Source organism: Tympanuchus pallidicinctus, unplaced genomic scaffold (genome assembly GCF_026119805.1).
Source record: "Tympanuchus pallidicinctus isolate F22 unplaced genomic scaffold, pur_lepc_1.0 scaffold4, whole genome shotgun sequence".
Lineage (NCBI taxonomy): Eukaryota > Metazoa > Chordata > Aves > Galliformes > Phasianidae > Tympanuchus > Tympanuchus pallidicinctus.
Window position 1 is genome coordinate 3392495 of NW_026294758.1, and position 9100 is coordinate 3401594.

Consider the following 9100-nt stretch of genomic DNA (forward strand, 5'->3'; position numbering starts at 1 on the left):
GTTTATTTTTCTTCCTCATTCTATAATTTCCCTATTACTCAGGCTCAGTTTGACATCATCTCTCTGCAAGGGGCTGCTGCTGTTTGCCTCTTCACACTCAGCCATCAAACAGTGAATTGTGTTTTCTGCTCCAAAGCAGAAACAGAGAAACAAATAATTGATTTGGCAGAACAGATTCCATAAATACAAAAAAAAAAGGGCATTCCCTTGGAATAATTCAAAACTTATCCTGAAAATTTGACCAGCTTTGTTATTGTCACTGTTGCTGTTAGCTTGTAAGCATTTTTCTCCTGAGTGTCCTCCTTCTGGAAAAGATTTAATCTTATCAGTGCTCTCCATCACTTAAATTCTAGTATAATTCCTCTTCTCTCTAGAGGCTGTAGAAACCAAAGCATTAGAAAGATTTTTTAATGGAATTTAGGCTAAAAAGGAAAAGAAAGAAAGGAATATTGCAACAGCATGTAAGAGCTTAACTCCAAAGACTACTGATGAGAATGAAAAAGCCGGCCGCACTACAGGCTTGGTAACCATAATTTCTGATTGAGCAAAGACATATGTAAGTAAGACAGAAACAAGAGCTCTCTGTTTCACTCCATCTGTGATTCAAACTTATTGCTCTTCTAAGGAGTGTGCAAGAAGCACTTCATATGTTTTAATGTATTGAACAAACAATGGAGACAGGGCCAGCAGACTGAGGCTGGCTGTTATTGGCTCTTCCCTTCCAAATGCATTTTTTTCTGCTTCATTGCAAGGATGTGGACTACACTAATGACAATAATATGCGTGGCTAAACATTGCTATAACTTTAATATATTACTGTGTATTCTTGAAGATAAACTCTGAGGGAAAATCAAATTGAATTATGAATTGCAGTTGTTTTGATGACACAAAAAACTTGCATAACCTGAACTTAGAAGGTAAAACTAAGCTTTATAAGCTTAAAACCAAACTTAAGCTTTCAGACCAGAGCAGCCTGGTCTAGTGGCCGACCCTGGCCACAGCAGAGGTTTGACACTAGATAATCTTTAAGGTCCTTCTCAACCCAGGCCATTCTATGATTCTATGATTCTATGATTCTATGATTCTATGATTCTATGATTTATCATGCCCCAAAGATGAAATTTACCATCACCGATGCATAATGGAAACAACTTGCATTTGAATGTGAATTTTCTGGTGATTTTTAATCAAGACCTTATCAAGAAATTTTTCACCCTTTTTCTCCGTCTATGTACCCAGCAGCAAGGAGAGCATGCAGGATTTGTTCTTACTGATAAGCAAGTCTGATTTTTCCCAGCTCTCAATCTGCTACCCAATGAATTGCTGAAACACTGCAAAGGTCTTAAGACAAGGTGATGAACTTGGAAGATAATGAAACTGGAAAGGGAGAAGGAGATAGAATCTGCTTTTAATTTGTGGTACTGAAGGGACAGTTTGGGAAAACAACAATGAAATTTGTGGCTTCCATTTATCTTTTCTTGCAAGCTTTTGTTTTTGTGTTTGTTTTTTTTTTAATCAAACTTACAATGGGAAGATTTTCCATTTTTCAGTCACATTGAGTGCTTCTTGAAATTTTAAAAGATACTTGCACTAACTTTTTGTTTATTGCAGCGTTAATTAGTTTTCCCAATATACGCGAACATCTCTTGAGACATGAACATACTTTTAAAATACCTATATATGTTTTAAAACAGTCCCAATAGTAGATGTTATTACCATGAATTTTCCCTTATATTTAGAAGACCTGGAAGTACCATGCTTTATTTGGCTCTCTGTTATCAGAGTGATTAAATTTCCAAATTCTGTTCACTGTATTAGATTTCTGAGGAACACAAAGAACTGTGACAAAAAAAAAACATTACAAAAATAGTATGGGATGCCGTATTTGTGACAGCGTTTGAAGTGAACAGTCTTGACAGAAGCCATTAATAATGATCTAGAAGGGTGGCAGCTGCTACTGCCGTAGCATGAGCTGGTGAAAGGTACCCCTTTGCTCTACCCAAAAGCAAGGAGAAGGCTAATGTATTTTTCTTTTTCACAAGTTGAGTCAAATACTATTCATATTCCATAGTTACTTTAAAAGAGAAAACAGAGCTGTAATGCAAAATGTAAATTTAAATGGGGTTGCCTGAAGAAGCTGAGCTCTGTGGTGTTCCAGATCAATGCTGATACAATGGAAATTTACCTGGAGCAGGAATAGATGATATGAAGCATTAGAATAAAGCTTATGTGTAAAAAAAAACTATGCCTGGCAAGCTTTTACAGTCATTGTCTTAGTGAACAAAGAGCTTGCAGGTTGGAGCGGGGATCCAGAGCTAAGGGATAGAAGGAGAAACCTTCCCTGGTGACATCAGAAGATATCAAAATAAATGAATTTTCATCCTAGAAATTTCTGCTCAGTGTCACCATTGGTGGTTGCTGCGCCATGATGCTCCATCAGCCTTCCTTCCATGATGTTTGGAAGAATTTCTGAGGAACACATTCAGTAACTAAGGCTGCTAATTGGAAAATCCTGTGGAAGAAAAACAAAGCCAGTGACAGCCCTTGATTTCTCTTTGCCCTGTGTGCTGTCACTAGGAGATATGTAGAACACTGTAAGCTAGACTTTGGGAACACAGTAAGAATGAAACAAGTTAAAGAAAACATAATTGCAAGTCTCCCCTTGTGAAAATGTATTGGTGATCACACCAAGGTGTGTGACTGGAGCTGAGAACAGGGATTTTATTTCTCCTGGTACTGTTAAACTAGAGAATATTAAAATTCTTGCTTTCCTTCCACTCCCAATCCTTCCATTCCCTCCCTTACTTTAGTGGTTGCAATGATAATGCTAGTGTGCCAGTTTCCATTAAGTATGGAAAACAGTTCTGATTAAATCATCTAAAACAGAAGTTTTATTGCAAACATATGTTAAACCGAATGTGTTCTTAAGTTAATTTTCTATTGCTCTTTTGTCCAAATTAGATAGTTTCAATCATCGGAAGTGTGATTTGGGAAAGATGGGAGTTCTTGGAACCCGTTGTTTTGTGAGAAGAGAAAGTTCTTGTTTGTTTAAATATTTGCACTGGTAATAGATGCTTACAATGACGTTTATTCAGTACATTGAAGATCATTTCAAATAAAATAAATGTCACATAATACAGCATCAAACATTTTAACTGAAGGAAACAACTGGTGATTTTCAAATATAAAGGATTTTGCCTCAGTAATTTAAGAATTAACATGGGCTGAAGTAGTGATGGACACAGCTAAAGATGAGCAGCTGGGGAGCAGCCCTGCAGAAAGGGGCCTGGCAGTGCTGGTGGCAGCAGGCTCAGCGTGAGCCAGCCACGTGCCCTGGTGGCCAGGAGCCCCAGCAGCATCTAGGGCTACATTACAGACAACATGGATACCGTATCAGCTCCAATACCTAGTGCAATTCTGGGCTCCAAAATTCTGAAAGAACATTAAAGGACTTGGAAGTGTCCAGAGGACTGTGACAAAGCTGGTGGCAGCACTGGAGAGGAAGAGAGGCTGAGGACACTGGGGTTGTCCAGTCCAGAGAAGAAGAAGCTGAGAGGTGAGATCATTACAAAGTAGAACTCATTGGTCGAGATTAAAAAAATATTTGCTAAGATAGAGAAAAAGAGGAGAAAAAAATATACATAAGGTATGAAACAAGGGATGCAGAAGCAATTGCTCACCACTTGCCTACCAATGCCCCCACAGTGGCAGGCCATCCAGTGAACTCCCCCTGTTTGCAAGCTTTCTTTCTGCACTGATGCCATGTGGTAAGGGATATCCCTTTGTACATTTTAGGTCAGCTGTTCTCTTTCAGCCCCTTCTTCCCTCCTCACCAGCAGGACAGAATGAGAAGTTAAGGAGCAAAAATGTTCTTGGCTCTGTTTGAGCACTGCATTGATGACTCCAAGGTACCTGACCTTCAGAGAGGCCAGAAGACACTGTGAGGTGTGGGGAGGGCTCTCTTGTGTTGCACAGAGAAAAAGCACTCAAATAAACAGAGCATGCTACCCGGAGAACTGGTTAGGGCTAATCAAAAGGAAATAATAAGGATCGGGCTTAAATCCCATTCTTCCTGATAACCTAAGGTTTGTCTAAGAATCAACAAGATGAGTTCTATTTTCTGGAGAAATGATGGATGAACGACCAGAAGTCATTCCATTGTGCCACTTCACAAGAGCAACACAGGATTATTAGAACTGAATTGTTCTAATAATGAGCCACTGCATGTTTTGGCTATGAGTGATCAGAGAACTCACTCAGCCTGTTGGAGACCCCAAAATCTTCCTCACTAAGTTCAGATACACACCTTTTTCCTCGTATTTCGTAGAAAATCATAGAAAAAAGGAGTGTCACAGGATACAAGATTCATAAAGGAGGTGGTAATAAGGTGATTTGATAGCTTGAAGAGCAAGGGAATGGCCTACTTCTCTTTGTCAAAAGACTATCTCTGAATATTATTCAATATTTCAAATAGGATTTTCATAAATTGCCTGTAATTTTGATTTAATGTGTATAATTTTATTCAATAAAGCTGTTAAAGATTATAGTTTTGTCATTGTGGGTGTATGAATTCAATTTCTAGCATAGATTAAAATTTATACCTGTGATCAATCTTAATTTTTTCTTCATACATTACCTCATTTCAACTAAAGTTAATGTCCAAAAATGTCAAAAATGATTATTACATGGACATATAACTTCAAGGTTTATAGAACTCCATAACGGAAGAAAATTCCATCTTAATAAGAGTCAAGTCAAACAAAAATGGATTAATAAAAAAAGACTGGGAGCCGCTCATGTAAAAGCTAAAAAACACATGCTTGTGTGTGATGCAGGAAAACTTTGTACGCTTACCGAGTAAACCTTCTTAGGTCTTGACTGTGGCAGGAGTTAAGTTTCATTAGTTGAATGTACATAAGTACTTTCAACACCTTTGAAAGAGTTACCTGCCAGGATACGTAAAGCTCCAAGCACCCCATCGTGTCACACAGCTGAGCCAACAATTTTTCCCCAAAAGCCACCATTCTGTAAAGACACAGAAGTATCAGAAGGGAAACGAGCCTGGTCTTTGCCAAAAGGTAATGAGTGATGTGTATTTGTTTAAGTTCTCACATGATTCCTATTACTTATTATTAAGAGTGTCATCCAAATTTTTCAGAATATTCATTGGGTTGACAGACTTTTTTCTCATGTTAGGGACTATTTCACTCATCTTTCAAACTTATCAGTGTGAAAACAGCATCTGAAAGTCTTGACAAATGACAAAAAAAAAACACAACAGATTGTATGTGTATATCATAATACACTTACCAATAAAGGAGTACCCTTTCTTTTCACTGTTGGTTTTAAAAAACAGCAAGAGTGCTAGAGTTGATCCTCATTTCTGTCTCACTGGATTTATTACTGTGTGGCATTTGCCTGCATGATAAGGCACGTTAACTAGGGTTATCTTCAGTACCTTGAGGGCAGGTTGGGTTGGGGAAGTATTCGAGCACTCTTGAAACTGGAAGTATCAAATTGCAGTTTGCCATTATCAGCGAAATCATCACTGAGAGCTTGTGTGGGTTTGATCTGTAACTCAGGGCTTCTCAATGGGGGCAAAATCTGGGCTCTGATCTTGGGGTTCTGGTTGGGGAGACTTTGGTGGTTGTGTCCAGGCAAAAGGTTGCACGTTACATAAACCAGGTCCCACACAGGATTAGAAATTTATTTATGCAAAATTGGGCTGTTGACTTAGTTTTTAATTGGCACTTCTACCCACTTATGGTTCATATAGTCAGTCCGAAGAGGGTACCATTTACCTCCTACTCTGAACTGAGAATGTTGAGCATCTGCTTTTTAGGCTCCAGATAACAGCTTTATCTGGGAGGGGAAAAAAAAAATTCCCAAGGGAATTTTTCTGCTGAGGCATTTGAACTAATTACTGAAAGACCTGAATTGAATTTACAGACAGGTATCAATCTCTCTTCTGGTGTATGAGTGTCACAGGAACAGGGAGGAAACCAATGTTTAAAACACAGTCGTGATAGTGTTTTTAGCAACTACTAAGTAAAAGCAGCAGTAAATACAAGAACTTAAAAGTGTGAATCACATGGCTTATCATGTGTCTGCTCTACAGTAAAAAAGTAAGCTGGCACTGAGCTGCCAACCCCACAGAGTGCGGTGGGAAAACAAAGCTGACTCACCCCAAAGGATGCACAAAAAGGACATTGAAATGAATTCTGCATAGATCCTTTTTGTGCCATTCCTTGAGATTCCTGACGTGGTATCTTCTTGTGTCTAATGTATTGCATAAGGAAAGATAAAGCAGGGTTTTTGTTTTTGTATTCACCTCTGATATTGGGTATATAGCTAAGTATGATATATAGTATATATAGAAATATACAGTACATATTAGCATTAGTACATAGTCTAAGTATAGCTTATACTCATCCACTTCCTAGCTAAGAGAGTGCAATGAATTAGAATCTCTGATATGCAAAAAGCATTTCAAATACAATAAACCACTGTAGCAACACCAGACCTTAAGTAGTCAGAAAATCTACCAACTTCAAAAGGCATCACATAAAAGAAGAAGTTTGATAAAAATTTCAACATTCCAGAATAAATGATCATTGGATAGAGTTCTGGAAATGGGCATACGTTTTCCCTCAGTTCTTGAGTGATCATACTCAATAATTACACCTTTCCCATGGCAAGAAGTCAATGTCAAAAACGTTAAGCAATGCAAGCATCACAAATCTCTGTTTCTCACTCTACAGCCCAAAATTATTTGGATTAAGCCCATTGTGCAACTTGGGCAACAGTAGAAATATTTCTGTCTTCAGGTGAGGGTGCCTGGTGAGAACAAAGCAGTATTTGAGTATGCTCCATCCACACATCTGGGTCTAGTACTAAATGTGGAGGTTGGTGGCCCTGCCAGTGGTGGGGGATTGGAGAGTCATGATCCTTGACATCCCTTCCAACCTGGGCCATTCTGTGATTCTGTGTATGATTCTTGAACCTTGGGAGCTCTGATAATACTTTGGATCCTGAAAGAAAGCATATTTTTAAAAGAATCTCTCTTTTGTACCTGGATTATTTGCTTTATACAGTAGCAAACTACTAAGAAACCACTGCAAGTTTGGATCCCCAAGTTGCATGTACAAGAAGTCAGTCTACCTGTGAATTTAGGAAAGGCATGATCCCACAAAATTTAAGAACTGGATTTTAGATTCTAATTAAATCTCATTTGAAAGTCAAAGAGAAAGAAGAGATGCATTCAGCAGTAGGCTGAGCCAGGAAAGCTAGATATAAACTGGCTGAAGTGTTTCACTGAAATGTTATTTTATCAGATGACCCAGGTTTAGGACTGTTGAAGCAAAGTAGAAGGTCATCTCTCTGAGATATTTATGCAAATTTTAATCAACCTTTCAACCTAAACAGCAAAACTGAGCAGAATTTTAATAAGCTGTTCCTGGCGTCCTCTGTAGTTCTGTTTTGTTGTTCTGCTTTTACATTCCTTTTTCAACTGAAATATTTATAAGCTTGTCAAATTAAAAAAAAAAACAAACAAAGTAATTTATGCTAAATGGGGTTTATTGCATCAGGCTGACTACTGATGCAATAATTTAAAGCGAAGAATAAAGAAGAGAAATCATCAGGCATAGATGAACATGTTTCCATCAAGTCTTCTAATCTATATCATTTTATGTCTAGGTGAAGTCTGAATTAGTGTAAGAAACTTAGAAATTATGCTGATAACATAAACTAGGTATCTTTGGATTTTAAATACTAGATCTATGACCAGAGTGCTTTCTTTAACTAATCTTTAGATACCAGAACAGCCCAGGTTTGCTGTTTCTATACACAAATAATACACTTTTTAATAAAACTGTAACATGTTTTCTATCTCTTACACTGTAAATGATATGAGGCAATTTCTTCTAACTTTTTTCACGTACACTTTTGAAAGCTTTTTCTTAGTAGATTTATTATGTGTAAGATCTTTCAGAGCAAGATATCAATACTAATCAAACTTTGCATTTTTCAGTGAAAAAATATATAGCAACTGACTTGACATCTGCAGTGAGAGACATTCAGGTGTAGTTATTGATGGTACGGAAATGTTCACAAATACAAACTCACAAAGACAAATATACACAAACATACATACGTACATAAACATACATATATACATACTTATGTGTGTAATGAAGAAATGCTTTCTGCTGTTTCATTTCCCATTTCTCCTGTTTCTTGCTAAAAAGAAGATTCTCTGTTATGAAAAAGTTAAAGCTGTGTTGTTCCTGTGTCTTTCGGCTGGGATTTGAAATAAGGGCACATAGGCTGTAGAATCTTTATTTTTGGGAACCTGTAGCTAAAAATGGACCAGTGGTAGTGACAGTTGTATCATAATGCACTCATGCGACTTGACTCTAAAAGTTTATCCTAGGAACAGCATATACCAAGGGCAAAGGGGTTTCTGAGTTCTGAGTCGTCCTAACACAGCCACAAAGATTTGCAAAGTGGGCAAGTATGGCTGCTTTGAATGACTAGTGGATGAGACTTTTGGGTAACTGTTGTAAATATTGCTTCTTTCAAAATAACTGGTCTTTGTAAAGAAATATTTGGGAAATTATATATACTAGGATGCATCAGTCTGTAATTTATATTTTAAAGACAGGCCATAGGACCCAACAACCCAACTGCTAGTAATGATCTGACTGATTCCAGAGAAACTGACTGTGGGACTGTGCAAGGCAATTGTTTTATGGAAAGTATTGTTTAAAATGAAAAAACAAAAAAGCATAGTGGAAAAGCATCAATGGACACATTAACAACAGATAACGATAACATTATGTAATAATTAGAGAACAAATAACGCAAACGTGACATCTCTTCATTTGTAACTGTCTGAACTGAGAAGTAGAATGCAGGAATATCTCTCAGTTGCATGAAAAATTTTGGGTTGTGCCCCTTGGTGTGTGAATTTGTCATGTTATGGGCCTGTTCAGTCAGGCACAGGCAGGAACAGCGCATCACTACCTCCAGGGACAACATGGCACTCACATAATCCAGTCTTATGCTCACCACAGTAATGGAGCCTTACCATTTACAT

At 37.6% G+C, this 9100-nt stretch overlaps 1 long non-coding RNA gene across 1 annotated transcript; it reads right to left on the bottom strand.

The window, feature by feature from the left end:
* Window positions 1-272: 272 nt before the first annotated feature.
* LOC128089681 (uncharacterized) lies at window positions 273-8837 on the bottom strand. Its single transcript, XR_008210644.1, has 5 exons — window positions 8182-8837; window positions 4855-5025; window positions 2186-3607; window positions 1236-1377; window positions 273-377 (listed from the first exon to the last, which is right to left on the bottom strand). It is a non-coding gene; the product is annotated as an uncharacterized LOC128089681 (long non-coding RNA).
* Between the last annotated feature and the right edge of the window lie 263 nt (window positions 8838-9100).